The sequence below is a fragment of the Ceratotherium simum genome, chromosome 12 (genome assembly GCF_057802395.1).
Source record: "Ceratotherium simum simum isolate JZ-2026a chromosome 12, ASM5780239v1, whole genome shotgun sequence".
Taxonomy (NCBI): Eukaryota; Metazoa; Chordata; class Mammalia; order Perissodactyla; family Rhinocerotidae; genus Ceratotherium; species Ceratotherium simum.
In genome coordinates, this window is record NC_141911.1 from 48,846,254 (window position 1) to 48,871,053 (window position 24,800).

The 24,800-nt window shown below is 34.2% G+C and overlaps 1 long non-coding RNA gene across 1 annotated transcript in view; it reads left to right on the forward strand.

Moving 5' to 3' along the window:
* The window catches only part of LOC147915848 (uncharacterized), a 37,807-nt gene extending 13,443 nt beyond the window's left edge, over window positions 1–24,364 (forward strand). The window contains exons 2-3 of the long non-coding RNA XR_015553746.1: window positions 3,237–3,336; window positions 24,115–24,364. This is a non-coding gene — a long non-coding RNA (uncharacterized LOC147915848). The remainder of the gene's footprint in view (window positions 1–3,236; window positions 3,337–24,114) is intronic.
* Window positions 24,365–24,800: the final 436 nt, after the last annotated feature.

Sequence of the window (24,800 nt, forward strand, 5' to 3'; positions counted from 1 at the left end):
AGGATAGTCTTTTTACAAGACAAATATCTTGACCTATAGGCTTCTGTGAGATAGAGGATATAGCATATGGAGTGAAGAAATACCTTCTCCAATAGCTAAAATATGATATAAAAGAATCTTAAAGTATGTATATAAAATGGCATTGTTTTCTCAAATGAACAGGAGAACGATAATGAAATGCCCGATTTAGGAATAGTGATGACAGTCGTCATCACATAAAGTGATGAAGCCAGATCTTCTCCAGGTTTGTTTTTTAAATTTTTTGACGTGATTGCTTTCAGCCATTACTAGGCAATCCCATAGTTAATTTGGGATATGCAATTATATATATTCCCAAAGTTATTTCAGAGTTAATAATAAGCCAGAATTACATGTTCTACATGTACCAAAATTCCTTCAGAAGTCCCAACTGATAAAAGACTTTAATCAGCTTGGTTGACTTCAATGTTTTTTAAAAGGGCCAAGAGAGTCTTATGAAACTGTTATATGTCCATCTTAAAATGTTTCAGAAGTATACGGCTATTAATATTAAAAAAAAGCACTTTGGTTGCAGTTTGGGATCAAGGCGTTAAAATGTACAGCTTGTATGACTTTAGTTTAATGGGCTGTCAACTGGCCAGGCAGCAGCAGTACAAAGCTAGGCATGTCTTTAATCTTCAAAGAAAAAAAAAGTAAAGAGAATAAATTCAGCTATTAGCTTGAAGGTAAAAACAAATGAAAGGAGAAGGTGAAAGCAAACAGCGTTCGAGTTACTTAGTTTTCTTATTAGAAATGTGACATTATACTATCGATGTATGGTAAATTCTGTGTGTGTGTGTATATATAGATAGGTATATATAATACCATTTGTAAGGATGAATTCTATAATAAAGTAATTTACTATTAACAACAGCACTGATTTCTAATTCTGAACATTTAACTAAAATATCTATTTTGAACATATTTATATTAGTCAAGTTTTGATTATTTGGTTTTTACCTGTGAAGAGAAATCATTTTCACTTTTATAACTTGCAGAGCTTTTGCATAGTTTTGATACAGCTATAAAACCATTAATAATTATATCAAACATTACTTCTGATATCCTTGTGATATCTGATATCCTTGTGATAAAGATCCCTGGTTTCTTACTTTATAAAGATCTTTAGGTCTTTACTACACCATCAGTTCAAAGACTATGTTACTTTTTAAAATTTACTTATTTCTATCTAAGTCTTTCTTTAGATTCTAAATATGTGCTTTGGATTACCTTAGTAGTTCATGCATTTAAAAAAAGAAAAGTTTTGGTAAATATATGTCCCAAGATAAGCTAGATTTCTTCTAAATATTTCTTGTTCTGTTGGTAATCTTTCTTTTCAATTTCTTCCTCAAATTTAATATTTCTACATTTTATCATAATGTATGAGTATTACTGACTGTATTTTTATTTAAAAATTGGTTTTATTAAAGAAATACATATACATAGATTTTAGTCCAATAATTTCACAGGGCTAATTCATCTCCTATACAAATTTTTATCCCTATACACAACTTATTCCAACAACATGTTTAATAAATTTTTTTTATAGTTTGCTGTGGAGTTGGGTGGGTGGATGGATGGATGGATGGATGGAGGAATGGATGGGTGGATGAGTAGATAGATAGACAAGCAGACAGACAGAGAGAGATAGGCAGACTGGTTTTTGCCAAAGTAAAATTTAGTTCTTTTAATCTTGTCCCCAGTAGACTCAAATGCGCACACACACATTTTTTTTCTTTTCATTAATGAAGTACAGTGAAATCACAAATTTTTCTTTACCTTGATCTCCATGATGGCTACACAGGTGTTTACATTTGTAAAGTTTTATTGTGTGGTATACATAAAATACATGCAATTTACTAAAGATTTGTTATACTTCAATAACACAGAAATTAATTAATTGAATTTATGAATGAATAAATTAGCTCGCTTTTTGAATCTATATTTATCACTAGTAATCATCATTGGCTCTCTAACTGTAAAGCAAACCTTATATTAATTAATTTTAGAATATTTAGTAGTAGTCTTCAGTTTCCAAATCTATTCCTTCCAATTCCAGGATACAAATGTTTTGCACAAAGTTTTTACATGTCCTTTTAAGGACATGTAGGCTACTCTATTATCGTTCTAGTAATTCTTTCAATGTTCTCCGTTCTTATAAAGCTCAAACAACTTGATAAGGTTTTCAACATCCTGGTCTTTCTGAAACTACAAGCCATTTTTTTTTTCTGTTCCACTGAACACATAAAGAGATAACTAGACAGTCATAGGACATTACGGAGCAAATGTGAGAAAGGGTCAGATATACAAATGTCTCTATATCCGTATGTGAGCAGCCTTTACTTATTTTTCTAAGCAATTATTTCACAATTACAAAAGCAAAAAATAGCATACACTAAAATTCAAACAAGAAAATAACATATGACAAGTAGTAATTGAAATAATAATTTCACTGGCCATATAAATATCCTCCCTAGAATAATCATTATTAGTAGTTTGGCATATGTAATGTATACCTTTTAGAGTTTTTACTGTGCTTTCACATGATTTATGCATGCACATACCCATATATTTTATTTTGCAACTTTCTCTTTTTCATAAAAAAAAAGCCATTTATCTATTTCCAGGTCAGTGCTACCCATCAACCTTGCTCTGTTTAACAGCTCCATAGTGTCTCTTACTATGACCAGAGCATGCTTTATTTTATAATTTCTCTATTTATGAATATTTGTTGTTTTTTATATCAAATACTCTTAGGAATTTTTCTTTTTTTTCTTTTTTTTTTTCGGTGCTAACTGCTAAAAGTTCTGTGGTCAAATTCTTAACAATTTCCCAAATATTTGTGCAGGTTTTCCTAATTCTCATTTGTGCTTCCAATGCCTCTTCTGAATTTCTGTATTAAAACACATCTCACTTCAACTCAATTCTATATTTATCAGTTTACATACAATATTGGTAGTTGAGTTCTTTGTCAGCAACCGAGTTTCTAAAACACTCTAGACTCATAGGAAATGTGTGTCGAGTTCAAAGATAAATGAATAAATAAATTTATCATCACCAGGTTACCTTTGTTCAATTGTCAGATAAAATATTTTATTCATTTGCTCCTAGTCAAGACTGTCAAAATTAACCAGTGTTACGTTATTTTTACTTTTCTCTTTATGCATAATCTGATAATTTTTCTTCTTTGTTTCCCTGTGATTCATTTGTTCATTCAGAACCAATTGTGCTAGATGCCGGAGAAAGCAGGCTGAGTCAGACTGGCAAGCTCTCCGCTCTCATAATCTTAAATGTGAGAGACAAGAGACAATCACACAGGTATGTATGTATAAACTTTCATATATTTTATTCATATTCATAAAATACATATTTCATGTATTTTATTAAGGAAAACTGGAGCATTATAGTAATATATAGTGAGGAGACCTAATTTAATTTATCAAACAGTTACTATATTATGCAAAGCCTAGTAAGTTAAAATTTTTGGTCTTTCTCTTAATAGCATTGAGATCAACTTGACATTTTTACAGGAGGTGATATGCTTAGATTGTCATTTTGAAAGATAACTCTAGCTGTAATATATAAAACAAATTGAAAAGATTAAAAGTATATTTAGGGATGTAGGAAGATGTTGCATCAGTGTGGTGGCTGGGTTATAAGTAGTGAGATGGAGATGGAGAGAAGTTCATACATATAGGGGTAAAATTGGCGAGACTTGATGTGGGATTAACTATGAGGCTATAAAGGAAAGAGAATTGGCAAGGATTGGCTCTACCTTTGGTGTTTTGGCTTCAGCATCTGAACAGAGAGCAAACATTGATTTGATGGAAAAGATAATGAGCCCAGATATGTAGATGAGTTTTGGGGTCCTTTCAGGCATCTAAGTTGTAGATGCTTATAAGCAGTTGGATATGTTGGCCTGGAATTGAATAGGTTCTCATACACATGAGCGAAGTTTGAATGCTAGAAAACTTCAGCTTCAAGAAGTAACAAAAATTGAAGTAATGAATAATAATTAATGGAGCATGATTAGGTGTATGGGTAAAATGAGTTATATAATTTTAAAACTATAATTCTTTCTAAAACTTACCCAAGATAAGTAATTATCAAATAAATCCTCATAGCACATGCAGAAAAAGTTAAAATACTATTTTATTTTAGCATATATGAATTTTTGACAAAGACAATTCAAATTTAAACCTTTGGAGTTTATTGTTATTCACTCTCTTTTCAAAATAAGCTTTAGCTCATCTTATATGGTCCCTTCCTTATTACTTTGCATTCCATAAATATAAAGGGTTCGTGAATACAAAATGACTTTCAATTCATGGTACACTGGTGGAAAAGAGGAAAGATGAGAGGATTATATGACATAACTTGATTTAGAAATTTGTGGATGATTGCATTTCTATGTTAACTTTTATTAGAGAACTGAACCTAGATAAGGCCAGTCTCTATTTACTCCACTCCACATAGAGTAGTTCAAAGATAGGATTTCTCAAAGCAGAGCTTTGATGCTTACTCTGAATCAGCAGAAAGGCTTTTTATTCAGAAGTCTAAAGTATGCCTTCACTTCTGTTATTTCTGCCTGCCGTCCCACAGTATCATCCCCCTGCAGGGAACATTATAGCCCTCTGACTTGTAGGCAATAACGCAAAAACATACGTGGTAAAAACTGCCAAATAGATCCCCCAAAAGTCGAAAAGTAGATATCACCTTTCTACAGAGTACAATTTTCCACACACGTGCAGTTTCCATTCAAGTTGTTGATCGAGTTTTAACAATTTGTTCAAATTTAAACCCAATGCTCCACGTGATGTCTACCTAATCTTTAACGTCAGAAGGAGGTAATTTGTTCACTTAAGGTTTTATTCACTTAGATTTCTTGAAGTGCATTTCAATATAATCTGTATTTCATCTGTAGGAAAAGTATTTCCCTTCTTAATAGGCTATTTCATTTTCAATAGAAAATAATACAATTAACCCCTCTTCAAAGTAACGGGATTTGTATTTAAAAATATGAGTCTCCTTTCGAAAAGAAAGTTTTACGCTTTTTCTTAAAAAATTGTATATATAAGGTCTCTTATATATAGCTGAGGAGACCTCAGCTAACATCCTTAATGCTATGATATACAAGTTGCCGATTTGATGAAAGTCTCAGTTATTTGAATTTAAAAATACGCACTGTGAGATTCATAACTGAAAATCTAGAGCTGAATATGTTAAGAATAATGGGCAATAATAGTAGATGTGACAATACATTCTTGGAACAAAGAGGGATAAAGAGTCAATCATTTTTGTTTTAAGTCTCTCTAGCTGTCAAAATGACATAGAGAATTCACTTTTCTTGAAGAGGACTGTGAACATGAAGGGTTAGAATTATGGAAAAACGAAAAGCAAGTAAAGCAAGAACAGCCACTGAGCAAAGCGTTACTGATTTTCATTCTACTTAGAATTATACCTTGCTATCTTTCATTCTCCTTCCCTGTGTTACTAAGTTCCTCTAAATATCTGTCTTGCTCCTCTTTTAACGCCTACAAAATGCACCCTCAATAGATATTTTAAAATGGCCACTGTTATGTTTATGACAGAAAACACAGAAAAGCAGACAATTCGAACAACTCAAGGAGAAAAGAATCTCTCCATTTGACCGTATTGCTGAAAATCACCAGAATCTAGCTCACATATATTCATTCATTCTTTCAATACCTATTATGTGCCAGGCTCTATTCTAGATGCTTGGGATTTATTGGTGGGCCAAAAAACAATTTGTGCACATGTGGGGCTTAAATTCTAGCATGATGTAGAAAATAATGTTCTGATATTTCCTGGATATATTAAAGAGGAAAATATGTAGGCAATGGCAAATATCATAGTGATTACTACAGTGACTAAGGTACCTTGCCTTCAGTCGCCCAAGTCTAGGACCATTTTCTCTATTCAGAGAACATCCAGCATTCCTCAATGTCAGGTGACTGCTGTCACAACTAAAGGAAGGATATACATGATTGTAGACATATGTTGTGAATATGTGTATGTTGCCTCAAATCCATGCTCCAGGACCGGATAACATCCAGTAGTGGTTATTTGAAACAGTATTTGCAGCCATTTTATAAATACTTACTTTAGATACAGTTGGGCTTTTTTTTTAGGCTGTCATCTCTTTTCACAGTCTAACACAGAGTGTTTTGTATGAGAACATTGAGGACAGATTGCATGGTGCAGGGGGTGGGAGGAAAAAATATTTGGTCGTACATATTCTTAGGTTGTTCTTTAGACTTGTGGAAAGCAACAGGAGAGAGGAAATTACGAGGACAGAAATCTTAAAAAAAAAAAACTATTTACAATATCAATAAAATACAGCATGATGCTCTGTGCTTTTGTTATGTTGTAGAGAAAAATGTTTAAGACATAAATTTATGTGAACTGCTGAGTTTTTATGACAATTTTTATCTCTTTTACCTTGCAAGTATAAACAAGATAAAAGAAATATTATGCTTGCATGACTGTAGCATTGGCAGGGATAGATCTTATGAGTGTTATTACAACTGAAGTTCTTGGTGTTCGTCGGTGGAAGAAAATTAAGTTCAATTTTTCTGATTACGCCAACCAAAGAAGCAAGAGTTGCTTTCCCATCCCATTCTCCTTTCACTTGATTATAAAGGCACTAAAGTGGCCTCATTTATCTGGTGATGATAAGCAAATTAATTCATATAGCAAACACTTGCTGAACACATGCTATATGACTGCATCATTTGGTAGTGATCAAGACTGAAGTCCAGGAGGAGCTTAATAGACAGTTATTTGAGTAAGATATTATACTAGATACTACTGATGCCGCCACCCAGATCTCCTGCACCAGGATGAAGCAGCCATCCTCCAGCTGTTGTAAGAGCCAGCTGCTAATGCTCGTAGCTGCCCCCTTTCCTAGATAACTGCTTCAGCCAGCAGAAGACACTTTTGCTGGGGGGTTATGCACCCACGCATCCATTCTGGGGGCAGTCTCTATCCAATGAATGGCTGAAGGGTATCTTTGCTTTAAGGGGGCAAAACTCTGCAGTAAGACATATTTCAGAGGCCCCCTCCTCCTTTGTGGATCAGGCCAAGGCTAGACTTGATCAGAGTTGATATCCTTGGTCAACCCCTCCTTCTTATCCTTCACTCATTTCAGATTTTTTTCATAAAAAGTACTCCCAAAATATATTACTTAATATATCACTGGCATCCAAATCTCTTTCTCAGGCTCTGCTTCTAGAAAACCTGAACTAAGGCAGATATTATGAGCTCTTGAAGTAATGCATACTTTGTACCTTCAAATAAATTATATAATCCGTGGGCACAGAAAACTTTCTTAGACCTTCTCTGATGTTCTTTCTTTCCTGGTGTGATGAAATGAAGATTCCTCAGGCATCACTACATATCTGACTTACTCATTGAGCACATGTTCTATGATGGGGTCAGCAAATTTTTTCTTTGGAGAGCCAGATAGTAAATATTTTCGGTTTTACAGGTCATAGAGTCTTAGTCACAACTACTCAACTCTACTCTTATAGTGTGGAAAGAGCCATAGATAATACATAAGCAAATGGATGTGGTTGTGTCCAAATAAAACTTTATTGACACAACAGAAGAAAACTGGATTTGATCATAGATTGTTGACGCACGTTCTATGGTATGAACCTAATTTACTCAATTCAAACTACCCAGGGTTATACCTTGATATATTTTATGATGCACCAAAAATAATCCTGATTTTCATCCATGGTTAAAATCCACATATTTGCTGTTGTGTTTTATTCCTTTTCATTAACTTTATATTTTGAGCATGTTTTTTTTTTCTTTTGTATTCTTAAATTTCAACTCTACTATTATGCTGGTTGTTAATGTTTTTGTTACTTTTTGTCTTTAATTAATCTTTTATGTTGTTTATGCTTTATCATTGATCTCTGCTCCTGGCTCAAGATTTCTACTCTTCTCTGCTCTTGATTGTTCTTTCTTTGCAGAAAAGACTAAGTCCCTCAGGAAATATGATGATGCACATAGATTAAGAAATAGCTGGATGATTATTTTCCCAGGAGAAAGAACAAGGGAAAGCAGTTAAAGATGGTGGCATGGGAAGATCCCAAGCTCACCTTCTCGCATGGATGCAGCAAGGCTACATCTATGTAGACTAATTCTCTCTGAAAAAGACCTGAGAACTAACAGAACAGCTCTTCTACAACAAAGGATGAAAAGGTCATATCAAGATGGGTAGGAGAGGCAGAGACACAATCTTGCCAGGCCCATGAGCAGGAGGGATATCACAAACACAGAACTTCTCCCTGAGGTGCGAAGGGTTCAAGACCCATGGCAGGCACCTCAACCCTTGGGACTTGCACTGAAAATATGAGTCCCCAAATGTCTGGCTTTGAAAACCAAGAAGGCTTACATCCAGGAGACCCAAAGGACTGTAGGAAACTGAGACTCTTCTCTTAAAGGGCTCATGCACAGACTCACTCACTACGGGACCCAGCTGAAAATCAGCAGTTTGAAAAGCACCTAGAACATTTGTGAAAGAGATTCACTAACTAACCTTAAATCATCTGCCAGAGGGGCAAGGGTCTCTTGGAACTCTCTTTAGGGATGGAGGCACTGGCTGACACCATTTTTGCACTCTCCTTCTACCTTGCTAGTGCTGCTTGCCCCAGCCCAGTGCTCCACAGCAGCCCAGTGCTGCCAAGCCAGAGGGTGCACATAGTCCTCACAGGGGATGCCCCTTGAATGCTTGGTGTTAATGGCCAAGAGGGCTTGCATTTTGGGGCCCTACAAGACTGAAATAATCAGAGAGACAGTTTTTGGCAGGCTCCTCCCCTGAGGACACTGTTCAGACAACAGACAAATACACACTCAGTCTTCCTGTGGCCACTCTTTTAAGACTGAGAGAGCTGTTTTGCCTAATACATAGAAACAAACACAGAGAGTTAAGCAAAATGAGGAAACAAAGGAATATGTTCCAAAAAAAAAAAGAACAAGATAAAACTCCATTAAAAAAAAAACTAAATGAAACAGACATAAGTAATTTACTTGATAAAGAGTTCAAAGTAATGGTCATAAAGATGCTCACTGATGTTGGGAGAAGAATAGATGAACACAGAGAGAACTTAAGCAAAAAGATAGAAAGTACGAAACAGAAGTCACAGAGTTGAAGAATATAATAACTAAACTGAAAAATACACTAGAGGTGTTCAATAGCAGACTAGATGAAGCAAAATAAAGGATCAGTGACATGGAAGACAGGACAGTGGAACTCACACAAACAGAGCAGCAAAAAAAAAAAAAAGAATCTTTAAAAAATGAAGATAGCTTAAGGGACCTATGGAACAACATCAAGCAGAACAACATTTGCATTAAAGAGGTCCCTGAAAGAGAAGAGAAAGGAAAGGGACAGAAAACTTATTTGAAGAAATAATGGCTGAAAACTTTCCTAACCTGCGGAAGGAAACAGAAATCTAGATCCAGGAAGCTCAGAGCGTTCCAAATTAGATGAACCTAAAGACACGCACACCAAGACACATTATAATTAAAATGTCAAACGATAAAGATAAAGAGAGAATCTTAAAAGAAGCAAAATAAAAAAAATTAATTATGTACAATGGAACCCCCATAAGATTATCAACAGATTTTTTAGCAGAAAATCTTCAGGCCAAAAGGGAGTGGCATGATATATTCGAAGTGCTGAAAGCAAAAAACTTCCAACCAAGAATGCTTTATCCAGCAAGGTTATCATTTAGAATCAAAGGAAGATAGTTTTTGAGACAAGCAAAAACTAAAGGAGTTCACCATCACTAAACCGGCCTTACAAGAAATGTTAAAGGAATTTCTTTAAGATGACAAGAAAGGACAGTAACTAGTAAGAACACATAAGAAAGTAAAAATCTTACTGGTAAGGGTAATTTATAGTAAAGATAGCAGACTAATCAATGATAAAGTTAATATGAAAGCTAAAAGATAAAAATAGTAAAAATAACTAGAACTACAAAACTTAGTTAAGGGATACACAAAATAAAAAGATATAAAATATGACATCAAAAATATAAAATGTTGATGAACCATTCCAGGTGGTCTAATAGTTAAGTTTGGCATGCTTTGCCTTGGCAGCCCAGGTTCCTATCGGCCACTTTGGTGGCAGTGGACCTACACCACTCATCTGTCAGTGGCCATGCTGTGGCAGTGGCTCACATACAAAAAGAGGAAGATTGGCAGCCAATGTTAGCTCAGGGTGAATCTTCCTCAGCAAAAAATATATGTATATAAAATGTTAGGGGAGGAGTTAAATTGTAGAGTTTTACAATGTGTTTGAACTTAACTTGCTTTAACTTAAAATAGACTGGTATATATATAGGCTGATATGTGTGATCCTCATGCTAACCACAAAGCAAAAGCCTATAGTAAATACACAAAAGACAGTGAGAATGGAATCTAAACATAACATTAAAGAAATTCATCGAACTACAAGGAAAGAGAGGAAAAGAAGAAGAAAGGAACAGAGAGGAAATACAAAACAGCCGGAAAACAATTAGCAAAATGACAATAAATATATACCCATCTATAATTACTTTAAATGTAAATGGACTAAATTCTTCAATCAAAAGACATAGAGTGGCTGAAGGGATAAAAAAACAAGACCCATCTGTATGCTGCTTACAAGAGACTCACTTCAGATGTAAGGACACACACAGGCTGAAAGTGAAGGGATGGGAAAAGATGTTTCATGCAAGTGGAAACCAAAAGAAAGCTGGGGTAGCTATATTTATATCAAACAAAATAGACTTTAAAACAAAGACTAATAGAAGACAAAGAGGGGCATTATCTAATGATAAAGGGGTCAATCCAACAAGAAGATATAACATTTGTAAATACGTATGTACCCAACATAGGAGCACCTAAATATATAAATCAAATATTAACAGACCTAAAGGGAGAAATCAACATCAATGCAATAATAGTAGGAGACTTTAATGGCCCACTTACAGCAATAGAAAAATCATCCAGACAGAAAATCAATAAGGAAACATTGGACTTAAATTATACATTAGACCAGATGGACGTAATAGATATATACAGAACTTTCCATTCAAAAGCAGCAAAATACACATTCTCCTCAAGTGCACATGGAACATTCTCCAGGATAGATCTTATGTTAGGCCACAAAACAAGTCTCAATAAATTTAATAAGATTGAAATCATGTCAAGCATCTTTTCAAACTACAATAGTGTAAAACTAGAACTCAATCACAAAAAGAAAAGTGGAAAACCCACAAATATGTGGAGATTAAACAACCTGCTACTGAACAAGCAATGGGTCAATGGAGAAATCAAAGGAGAAACCAAAAATACCTTGAGACAAATGAAAATGGAACTACAACATACCAAAATCTCTGGGATGCAGCAAAAGCAGTAATAAGAGGGAAGTTCATAGTGATACAGGCCTACCTCAAGAAACAAGAAAAATCTCAATCAAACTTCACACCTAAAGGAACTAGAAAAAGGAGAACAAATAAAGCCCAAAGTTAATAGAAGGAAGGAAATAATAAGCAGGAATAAATAAAATAGATACTAAAAAAAATAGAAATGATCAATGAAACTAAGAGCTGGTTCTTTATCTTTAAAGAGATAAACAAAAATTGACACACCTTTAGCTATATTCACCAAAAAAAAAAAAGAATCATTCATCAAAAAAAATCAATAAAATCAGAAATGAAAGAGGAGAAGTTACAACTGACACCACAGAAATACAAAAGATTCTACTATAAACACTTATACGCCAACAGACTGAACAACCTAGAAGAAATGGATAAGTTCCTAGAAATATACAATCTTCAAAGACTAAACCATGAAGAAATCAAAAATCTGAATAGACCAGTTAATAGTAAGAACATTGAATCAGTGATAAAAAACCCTCCCAACAAACGAAAATCAAGGAAGCCAGATGGCTTCACTGGTGAATTCTACTGAACATTTAATCCTTCCTTCTTCAAACTCTTCCAAAAAACTGAAGAGGCAGGAACACTTCCAAACTCCTTTTATAAGGCCATTATTACCCTGATACCAGAACCAGACAAGGTTACCACAAAAAAGAAAACTGAAGGTCAGTATTATTGATGAACATAGATGCAAAACCCCTCAACAAAATATTAGCAAACAGAATTCAACAATACATTAAAAAGATCATATACCATGAGCAAGTAGGATTTATTCCACAGATGCAAGGATGGCTCAACATCTGCAAATCAATCAATGTGAAACACCTCATTAAATAAATGAAGGATAAAATCATATGACCTTCTCAAAAGATGCATAAAAAGCATTTGACAAAATTCAACATTCATTTATGATAAAAATCCACAACAAAGTGAGTATAGACAGAGTGTCTCTCAATGTAATAATACCCATATATGACAAACCTGCAGCTAAAATCATCCTCAGCAGTGAAAAGGTGAAAGCTTTTCCTCTAAGATCAGGAATAAGACAAGGATGCCCACTGTTGCCACTTTTATTCAACTTAGTATTGGAATTCCTAGCCACAGCAATTAGGCAAGAAAAAGAAATAAATGGCATCCAAATCAGAAAGGAAAAAATAAAACTGTCACTATTTGCAGACAACATGGTACTATATATAGAAAACCCTAAAGACTCCACCAAAAAACTATTAGAACTAATAAATGAATTCATAAAAGTAGTAAGGTACAAAATCAATATCCAGAAATCTGTGGCATTTCTTTACACTAATAACAATCAGAATGAGAAATTAAGAAAATAATCCCATTTACAATTACATGAAAAAGACACAGATAAATGGAAAGATATTCTATGCTCAGGGATTGGAGGAATTATTATTGTTAAAATGTCCATACTACCCAAAGCAATCTACAGATTCAATGCAATCCCTATCAAAATTACAATGGCATTTTTCATAGAACTAGAACAAATAATTCTAAAATTTGTATGGAACCATGAAAGATCCCAAATAGCCAAAGCAATCTTAGTAAAGAAGAACAAAGCTGCAGGTATCACCCTCCATGATTTCAAACTATATTACAAAGCTATAGTAATCAAAACAGTATGGTATTGGCATAAAAACAAGCACGGAGATCAATGGAACAGAACAGAGAGCCTAGAAATAAACCCACACATATATGGACAAATAATTTATGACAAAGGAGCCAAGACTATGCAATGAAGAAAGGGCAGTCTCTTCAATAAATAGTGTTGGGAAAACTGGATAGCCGGCCACATGCAAAAGAATGAAACTAGACCGTTGTCATCCACCATACACAAATATTAACTCAAAATGAATTAAAGACTTGAATGTAAGACCTGAAACTATGAAATTCTTAGAAGAAAACATAGGTGGTAAGCTCCTCGAGATCAAACTTAACAATTTTTTCTTTTTGGATCTGATTTCAAAGGTAAGGGAAACAAAAGCAAAAATAAACAAATGGGACTACATCAAACTAAAAAGCTTCTGCACAGCAAAGTAAACCATCAACAAAATAAAAAGGCAACCTACTGAATGGGAGGAGATTTTTGCAAATCGTATATCCAATAAGGGGTTATTAAGCAAAATATAGAAAGAACTAACAGAACTCAACCACAACAACAAAACAACCTAATGAAAAAATGGGCAAAGGATCTGAATAGACATTTTTGCACAGAAGACATACAGATGGCCAACAGATATGTGAAAATATGTACAATATCACTAATTATCAGGGAAGTACGGATCAAAATCTCATTGAGATATTACCTCACACCTGTTAGAATGGCTATTATCCAAAAGATAAGAAATAACAAGTGTTGGAAAGGATGTGGAGAAAAGAGATCTCTTGCACACCGTTGGTGGGAATATAAGTTGGTACAGCCAGTATGGAAAACATTGTGGAGATTCTTCAAAAAATTAAAAGTAGAATTTTCATGTGATCTAGCTATTCCACTTCTGGGTATTTATCCAAAGAGTACAAAAACACTAATTTGAAAAGATATATGTACCTCTATGTTCATTGCAGAATTATCTACAATAGCCAAAGTATGGAAACAATCTAAATGTCCATCAATGGATGAATGGATAAAGAAGACATGGTATATATTTACAACCCACTACTACTCAGCTGTAAAAAAGAAGGAAATCTTGCTATTTGCAACAACATGGATGAAGCTTGAGGGTATAAAGCTCACTGAAATAAGTCAGACAAAGAAAGACAAATACCATACGTTTTCACTTATATGTGGAATCTAAAAATAAAAACAAATGAACAAACAAAACAAAGCAAAAACAAACTCATATATACCGAGAATAGATTGGTGGTTACCAGAGGGGAAGGGGGTTGGGAAATGAGCATAAGAGGTGAAGGGTGTCAATCGTATGGTGATGGATGGCAACTAGAATTATGGTGGTGATCACTTTGTAGTGTATACAAATATCAAACTATAACATTGTATGCCTGAAACTTATATCATGTTATACACCGATTTACCCTGATAAATAAAAAAACGCTCTGCCATGTTTTGTTTATGGTGTGCAATATAATGCCCCCAACTTTTTCTGGGGCAAAATCGTTACTTCTCTAAGGCTATTTCTAGGTTTACAGTACAGTGACATCTAGCCCCTTATTGTCTCATATTTACATGGTAATTTAGTACAGAGTGAGTATCAATAAATTTTGGATAAAGAAATTCATCCTTAAATCACCCAACCTATATAATCTCCCATTCTAGGCCTACTGATTTATGTGGCCTGTCTTCCAGATCATTCTTTCTATCAATGGTATGTAAAGTTTATATTTAAAAATAAGTTTTTTTACCCTTCATTTATACTCAAAAGTCAATTAGCAATGTCTTTATCCAAAAATATGCTTGTTAATGTACTGCATTCCCGTTTCCAAGAGGCTTTTATTGGATGAACCGTTATTTCTATTACTGCTACATAGACTTGTTCTTGGTGGGTTAATTTGCAAATGACCAGGTTCTAGCAAGTTTTCATTATTTTTCATTTCACACGTATCACTGATCTTTTATTGGTAATGATGATGCACTATACATTTTCATATTCTCTGTAGACATATGATATTATATTGATTTGTTTTTTGGAATTCTGACATTATGAGAAAGCTGAAATTCTTTTTCTCCTTCTTCTCATATTCCTTTTCCTTCCTTTTATGAGTTTAATGTTTTGGAAGATATCCAAGAGGATGATATAAAACTAAAGAAAATAGGTCAGTGAATAAACTGAAATATTCTAATTTAACTTCAAAAGCATGTCTGTAATTGTCACTTGAAAATATTTAGCACAGTTGCACCATTTGACATCATTAATACCTTCTTTCCAACAAATCCTTTTTAAGCTTCTTGAAGGATTTTATCTTAAATTATTAAATAAAATTTTTATATTTTTATATATCTTTCTAATAGCTTAATAATCCCTTCCTAAATTAAGATTAAACTAAATACACCATAGTATTAATGTTTTCTTCCCAATCCATATATTTTAAATATATGGAGTATAGCTAAACTAATATTAGAATCAAAGAAATCTTAAATAAAACGGTATTATGAAACCTTGCAGGTCACAGTTTGATAACTCATGCTTTTATGATACAGTATTTCATATAGTGAGTTATTTTTATGTTGTTCATTCATAAATTTATTTCCACAACCAAGTATATATTGACAACTATTTAGACGTTAATTGGTTCAGATGTCAAAATTGTGAAAAGAAGGTAGGAAATACAAAGATAAATAAAACATAGGTCCTTCCCTAAAAGAATTTAAAATCAAAGGCAGAACAAAAGATGAAAAAGAACAACTCCAAACAAAGGCAAAAATGAGTGACTGGAGAGATTTACAAATAAAAGGCGATAACGACTAAGATATTGAGGAGAACCTACCAAGTTGAAAAATCAAAAAACCTTCTCAAAGAAAGCAATGTTTAAATTTCATCTAGAAATCGTATAAGATTTCTCCAAGTAGTAATATTAATGAGAGTGTACAAGGTAAAAGGATGACCCTAAATTAAAGCACAGAGGCAATCCAGCTTGAAACATTAAAAAATAACTTTTACCCTAGTTTGATACAAAATGTATATGGACAAGGATAGCATTTCCAGAATGACGGTACAAGGACTTCACAGACCCTCTCCCCAGAGTAACAATCCTAATTCGTGAAAATACAGAAAAAAATATTAACAGCCTCTTGAAATTTTTCTAAAGGCATACAACAAATGGAGAAACATTTTTTTCAGGAAAACTACTAAGTCTCAGTAAGAACAGTGAGAAATCTGTGTAGTTTGAGCCATGACCTGCCCAGGTCTCCCCAGCACAGCCTGACAGAAGCTCTGTTTCAGGCATGTGCAGCCAAGAAGACTGGACTATGTCTCCCTGCAGCTCCTCATCTAGGGCTATGGTTTCTCCCTGGGAGGGGTAGACCACCACCATTCCTCATCCTACTCCCTCAACCCAGCTCCATGTTGCAGAAGTTTAATTGCAGACAAGAGCAGCAGAGACATCGGGGCTCTCTTCTTCTACCCATCCCTCACCTGTAAGATGGAAGTGCTACCCTAGGGGTGGCTGCCGAGAGTACTGGGTTCTGATCACTCCCACTCCAGCTCATTTGTAGAGAGGAGGGTCCACTCTGGGACAGGCAAGTTGAGAAGAACAAAGGCTACCTTTCCCTCCCAATAATAAAAAAGCAAATAACCCAATTACAAAACAAGCAAATATTCTGAGTAGACATTTCTCCAAAGATGATATACACATGGCCAACAAACATATGAAAAGATGCGCAATATCATTAGCACATTAGGTTTCTAGGAAGCCACAAATTATAAACTTGCTCGGTGAATCCTAGGTACCATAACATTTGAGAATCACAATGTGATTAGAATCCAAAAGGGCATAAATATCATCCTAAACTTTCAAGAATGAATGAATAAATAAATATATGCCTGAATTTTAAGAGTTTATGGTAAACGAGAAAAAATTCATAATGAAATATCTCTATCATTTATCTCTCTTTCTTAGAGCATAATAAGTAATATGCGGATCAGATAGAAGACAAGTTTTGCTTGAGGGAAATCTTTATAGTAATCTTTACTGACGACTTAAAAGGTGACTAGGAACCAGGAAAGTGTAGAGGGTCCTGGTATATTTAGAGCCCAGTCATCAGGCATAGAAAATTGTGAAAAAATACTGTATGCAGAAGCCTCAAATGAATACAGGTGAAACTTAGAATTTATGAGTAGTGACAAAAATTGATACTAGTTTGATAGACAGATAGACCAGATCATGAATGTCCTCTAATTTTCATAATGCCTTGTCACTTTTTTGGCATTTGCTTAATACAAGTGATTCTCTAGTAGCTGCATAATTACTTGCATTGTCTTACGTGTAGTTTGTCTGCTTGTGTCCCCTGCACAGCTGACATAGTGTCTCATACATGGTAAGCACTTTGTCAACATTTGTTGAATGAATGAAATAATGTCTCTAGACATGTTTTCCTCATAAATAGAAACTACGTCATTTATATTTTGTGAGGTCACAAAATAAGAATATTAAAGACTGACTCCTGCTTTATATTACCTCTCAAGGCTTTTCTGAAAGTATCTTTATGATTAAACAATCATGTGATGTGACTCACATGCCAATAAAATGAGTCAAATTACCCTATAACTAGGCCATATATGAATACATAATATAATATTACAGAATGTATATTCTTCAATTCAGTGACTAAGTGAATGCAAACATTAGATATTTATTTTACTTGTATCTAAACCAGAATTATAAATATCACAGCAACATTTTCCTTTGGGCTTTAAAAACAAGACTATTTTCCAGATTTTTTCAATAACACAAGATTTTATGTGTGGTCACACTTTATTAATTTATAAAATTATATTTTAAAAATTCTGGATTCTATCAGCTCAGAGTGAATTTTAACGTGCTATCTAGTCAGATGCAGCTGTTCCCCGGCCCAGGTTCCATATACGATGGTTTGTCTGATTTGAATCAATAACTTCTGCTGAACATAAAACTGGGTTGGATGGTCATACAATGCTGAGGACCCTGGAGGGGAGCTGCTTGACAAAACAGCAGTTGTTTCACCTGCACAGCCTGGGAAGCCTGTAAAGCCTCTTCAAGCAGCTGTGAAGGCTGATTTGAGCAATTGATCCATCTTTCTCTTTTTGTGTTTTTATTACACCTATTGGCATAGTTTTTCTGTGTTTCTATGACATTTATTAACACAGTGTGGAGATGCATAGGCAAAATCCTTTTAGAATAGGAGAGAAGTCTCTCCTTCCCTATCCATTAGTAGTATATTAGTTGAAGAAAGTGTTGATCAAAGTTTAGTATAGGCTATTTGATTTGATTGCTTATGAAAAAAAATGTCCTTAGTATGCCTAATAATTTGATAGTGGAATTAGGCGAATTAAGTTGGATTTTGTAAGGGAGTTTTATAAGCTTGGCTAACCATTTCAAAAATGACTCATACCATGTTGTATAATAACTATAGGGTCATAAGATTATGATATTTGTAGTTAGAACGTATGACTAGCGTGAATGAGATTAAGGTTGATAGATCTTCAAAGTAATTGGCAACAAGCAGTCTTCTATTTGCCAAATATATTTCCCTTATTTATTGCACATTATTTGTGTTTTCAAAGTTATATGCTCTTCAGATATTTAGTATTGTTCCAAGAGTAATCTTAATATCCATGAACATAATTTAGAAAGAATGTCAGACTGAGAAAAATAAAGTATATTTTCATTGTGACTCTGATGCTGATCAGCTTGGTTACATTGAACAAGTCTGCCTATTTTCTGGGACACAGTTTCTTCTCTATAATAGAATAGAGTTTGAACTGGATAATCTATACCAATTTTCTGGCTCCAAAAATTTATTTTACTATGAGTATTTGTAAGCATTAAATAAGAGTTAAAATGTTTTACATGAATTTTGACCAAAGATGAAGGGATAATTACTTTTCCTAGGTAGACAACCCTCCCCATTAATTTATAGGTTATTTTTAAAACTGAGTGAACAGTGAGTGATATCTTAAGAGAAAGGCATCAATTAGAGTGGTTCTGGGACAAAATCCCCTATAATCTTTACTTGCTATATAAGATACAGTTCCTGTTGTGTTCTCTTTCTTTTGTTCATAAGTTCTTTCCTCTTTAAAGGTATTAAAGATATTTGATATCTTTCCCATCATGTAACAAATAAACAAAAAAATCAGGTCTGATCCAATCAAGCTTTTTGGACCAATTTTTTCTCAGTTTCTATTACCTACAGTAACATGCTCTTTTAATCCCCAAGTGATTAACAATGATGCCATTTAATTTTAACTTTTTTTCTTATTTTGGTCCCCAAGAGGCAGGTTTTCCCTATTCCTTAACAAAGTACTTAAAAATTAAAAAAAAAAAAATTATAATTTTCTTGACATAGTCATAATATAAAGAGGCTGTCTCATATTTGGTCTCTGTCCTTTGTTATAAATTACCTCTTGGGAATCAAATAGCCTAAACTATGGTAGTTTTACCAGTTCCAAATTTTCACAGATGAAGGAAACATTGTCATGTGGCAAATGGGCTCAGAAGCCCTTTAGCCTAACTGGATGGAATTGTACCAAGGTTTCCTGACGTAGGCATGGAGAAAGAAAAAAATAGCCACTGCTCTCAAGATATTCACAGCAGAATTTGGGACCATAGCACTATCATACATTAGGCAATACCCAACAGAATAATGTAAGATTAGGTGCTGAATTGTATAGTACAGATTTTAAACATTTCTAATCTTAGAAAACAGCTCCAGGTTAAGTTTTATTTATATCCATATACTTAGTGTGATATCTATATAAAGTCAATGATGTCCAAGATATATCCACCAGCCATATGTGGCTATTTAAAGTTAATTTTAAATTAAACAAAATTTAATTTTTAAAAAATCCTCCATTGCATTTGCTACATTTCATTTGCCACATGTGGCTGATGGTTACCATATTGGACAACACAAATAAACCAAAAGAACCCAAACTTCCATTATTGCAGAAACCTCTATTGGATTTGCTTAAGTATTTAAAAATAACTTGAGGGGCTGGCCCTGTGGTGTAGTGGTTGAGTTCGGCACCCTCTGCTTCAGTGGCCCAGGGTTCATGGGTTCAGATCCAGGGCGCAAGCCTAAACCACTCATGGAGCCATGCTGTGGCAGCGACCCACATACAAAATAGAGGAAGATTGGCACAGATGTGAGCTCAGGGGGAGTCTTCCTCAGAAAAAAAAATAATAATAATAATTTGAGAAATTAATGAAGATAATAATAATGAAATAATTGAGTATTAAATGAGATAATGTATGTAAAGTGCTTAGTCCAATGGTTATCATAAAGTAAATGTTGTATAAATATGATATATTGTTATTGTCTTAACTATGTGCCAAGTAATATATTGGGTGAGTGATATATATTACCTTTATTAATAATCATGTCATTCTTATGTAGTAGGAAATTTGAAATACATTTTGTAGATATGGAAATTAGGCTTGGAAAGATCACTCAGGTTAAATTCCAGGCACAGACTATTATCGGAACCTAGATTTTCCTAAAATAGAAGCTCTTGTTCCTTTCCCCAGATTATACACTCTCCCTAGATTAAAAAGAATGAGCAAACACTACATATCTGTTTTGAAAAATGCTAGAGAAAGAATAGAGTATTTATTGAGCATCTCTTATCTGCCGAAACTTTCTTACAAATTTAATCATTAGAATCAAATGTAGTAAATTTGATTTTCTCTAATTTAAAGATTATTATGTTTAGACTCGAGATTGTCACTTCATAAATTAACACAACTAATTTTAACTGTCTCCAACAACATAGTTTGTTCTTTTTTTCTTAATTTTATCCTTTTTTCATGGCTAATTTATTTGTTTATTTTTCTATGAGGTCAAATCTTTTCTCTTGTGTCCTAAATCTTTCCAAATATCTCATATTACTCTTATACTTCTATGCCAAATAGCATAAACCAAATACACATTGTATACACATAACAGAAATGAATTAAAATATATATAAATGTGTGTGTTTATTTATATTTATATGCATATATACATACATATATAAATTTTGTGTGCTTAAATGGAATATCAAATACAGAGATATGTATAGCAATCATTTATCAAGTAGAATGAAGCATGTAATAGTTTACTCAAGCATTGTTTAGAGTTCCACGAATAAAGACAGGCTATTTGCAGTGATGAATATGAAATGTGCTAAGATGAACAAACACCAGGCATAATTATTAAATGGGAGCAACAGGAAATAGATAAAAACTCCAGAATGTTCTTTGGATGCAAGTTAAAAAGAAAACAGACATATTCAGCTAAACAAAATGCAGATGAATATCTGTTACATTTTTAATTTTAGTAAGTTTATGTCAACATATTTCAACACTAGATGTCAATATTTTAAATTCGCAGACCAGTGTTTGCTAAAAGATACTTTCATGATATTTTTATAACACTCATGTCTACTGCTAGAAAATATAATGAAACGTAATTATAAAAATATTAGTTGTTTTGTTTTATATTAAGTAATTCTATGTTTGGAATGGTTCCAAAGATGGGTGTGTAACCACTAAGTCTGAGCAAAATGATCATGCCAGAATGGTGATGTTTGCAAGTTAGGCAATATTACCTATATCGTTGTCCAGCCCTATGTTTTTTTCCTGTATCAACCACAGGAGTTGGGCTCAGAGAGTAGTCCTCTGGTACGCAAGTCCCCTCATTTCCCACTTTCCTTTTTGTGACCAGTTTGGAAAAAGGAGCATGTGATTTTAACTACTCCATTCACCCCAACCTTTGCACCAGTTATATAGGAAGGGCCTAGCCTTCCCACCTTGCTCTGCTTTTAGCCTACTTAACGATTCCTTCCCCACTAAAAAAAAACACTATCAGCAAATTTTTCCTTGCTTTGCATTTTTGTCCTATGTCTGCTGTAGAGCTTCTAACCATGTGACTTATGCTTGTGAATAATTGGAAGAAAATTGTAAGTTTATTTATTGTGTTCATGTTCCTGTGTCTAACAGATAAATTTCACATTAAAGTGTTTTTCTAGTAAAACAGGATATCTCTGGGGACACATTTCAAATAGACCTTTCTTATAGCCTTGAACATAATGAACAGAAATAGAAAGCTAATGAAATTAATTGCCAAGCTAACAACTTAAATCCTGATGTATAAAAACAAAGCTACTGCTAAAATAGGAAAGAAACAGTTTATCTATTTCTCACTGTGATTCCTAGTTGAAAACAAAATTTCTATTGTATGTAGGCAATTCTTGGCACACAAAATATTGTCTTTCAGTATGCCTATAAAATAACTATTTGTAATTATTTTTCAGTTAAAAAAATCATAAGAATTTTATATGTACTCTGTTCATTGACAAATTTTTATTTGTCAGTTTTATTCAACTTTATTTTAAGTTTTATTTCAGGACTAGAGAATGTGTCATATTCAGATCCTTATTTCTCTTTCTCTCATACCTTTAGAAGGGATAGGGAAACTAGCCCTGGGTTCTATCAAGCCGTCTGCTGCTTTAAAGAAAGAAACAAACAAAATATTAAATGGTATTTATTAAACATTACAAAGAAATGGTTTTATATAGAGTCAGCTTGCTGCATTGAAAGTTCATTTGGATTGTTTCAACAAGCTCATGACTATTTCCAATAATGAGGAAAAGAAATGAGAGACAGATAGAAATGCTAGATGAAGAAGAGGCTTCACATCTTTCAAATAAACTGTTGCAGGCAGTGGATTTTTTTGTGTGTGTGTGAGGAAGATCAGCCCTGAGCTAACATCTGTGCTAATCCTCCTCTTTTTGCTGAGGAAGACCAGCTCTGAGCTAACATCTATTGCCAATCCTCCTCCTTTTTTTTTTCCCCCGAAGCCCCAGTAGATAGTTGTATGTCATAATTGCACATCCTTCTAGTTGCTGTATGTGGGACGCGGCCTCAGCATGGCCGGAGAAGCGGTGCATCAGTGCGAGCCCGGGATCCGAACCCCGGCCGCCAGTAGCGGAGCACACGCACTTAACCACTAAGCCACGGGACTGGCCCCAGGCAGTGGATTTTGATGAATAGTTTGCTCTCTTAAAGTTTCAATCATGAAATTTTACTCTCAGGAAAATTTCACTCCCTGCAGTACCTGTCTTTCTTACATTTCACGAAGTATCTAGATTTGTGAAAATTTACAACTATGAGAATAAATATTTACAAATGCCACATACGAATACACATATAACATGAACCAAAAATGAGTCATTGTAGTTAAGGCAGAGAGACAAATAAAACAAAGTAGAATCAAATGTCTCATGTATCCCCCACTTAGAGCAATACACTATTGTAATGCAAACTTCTGGGCCTCCTTTGTCTCATTGTTTCATTTCATTGCTAATTTTTTTTTCATGAAATATTCTAGTTACATGATCACCATAAATTTTGTGTGGCTGTTCCTATTCCCCATTTCAGCTTTCCTTGGTCAGCCATGTGAATATCTTGGAAAATCACGTTCAAGTTTAAGTTATGTTTGGCAGTCTTTTATTGTGCATTTGCTTTGCCAGACATGCTCTAAATACACAAGGCTATATTTAAGACACAAGGATGGACACATGGATGATTAAGAACTGATTCTGTGCTTATGATCTGGCAAGGAAGTAGTCACAGATCATTTCAGTTGAGTGTGATAAATGTAATGATAGGGGTAGAAAGATACAAAAGGGGAACCGGAGGCTTAGCTTCAGTTGACTGTGGTATGTAAGGGAAGGCTTCTAGAATAGGACTCAGCCTTAGCTATGTGATATTGACTGATTACAAAGATGGCACCAACAGTTCCTCCCATCCATGTAGGTATGTGCCACTTCTTCCATACAGACAGGGAGCTAGTTTCCTATTGCCTTGAATGGGGGCTGGTCTGGGGACTTGCTTTTACCAATAGAAAGTTAGTGGAGGTGATACTGTGTGACATTTAGCCTAGGACTTAAGAGGTCTAGCAGCTTCTGTTAACTTCTTTTAGGAGGCAGTCAAGAAGTCTGGATACCGTTGGGAGGAGATAGTCCTTGGAAAGAGAGAGACCCTGGATGATAATTGACTAAGAAGTGGAGAGAGAGAAGTCCAGCTATCCCCAACTATTTCAGCCATACCAAGTGACGCAACAGACTTGGCAGTGACACCATTTTGTACGCTCCAGCTCCTGTTGAGCTGTCCCAGACACCACATGAAACAGAAATGCGTGAGCTGTGCTGATCTTCCCAAGGTGCAGAATCAGGAGCAAATAAATTTTTGTCATTTTAAGCAAGTGATTGCTGTGATTTTTTATATAGCAATAGCTAAGTGAAAGTATAACTAATGAAAAAATGTAGGAAAGGTGGGCAATTAGGATACAAGATACAAGGGCATTCCAAACTCTAAAATTTAAAATGCCTATGGGTAACATATGACTATATGCCTAACAATATAACCAATTATTTGTCTTGAATTATAGTTTTAACTTAACTGGGTAACTTGAACTCGTTTGTATAGCATTTGTCAATAGGCAAAACTGTGTCTTTTCAGTAAATCTGGCTGTGTTTTTCTCCATACATCCTTTCTTGCTTTACATTATAAATGATTTTCCTCCAAGATACATCTGTCCTGAGAATTTCCAGGTGCTTAGGTGGGGTGAGTTAGAAGAAGTGAAGTAGCAAAGATTTGCATTCTAAA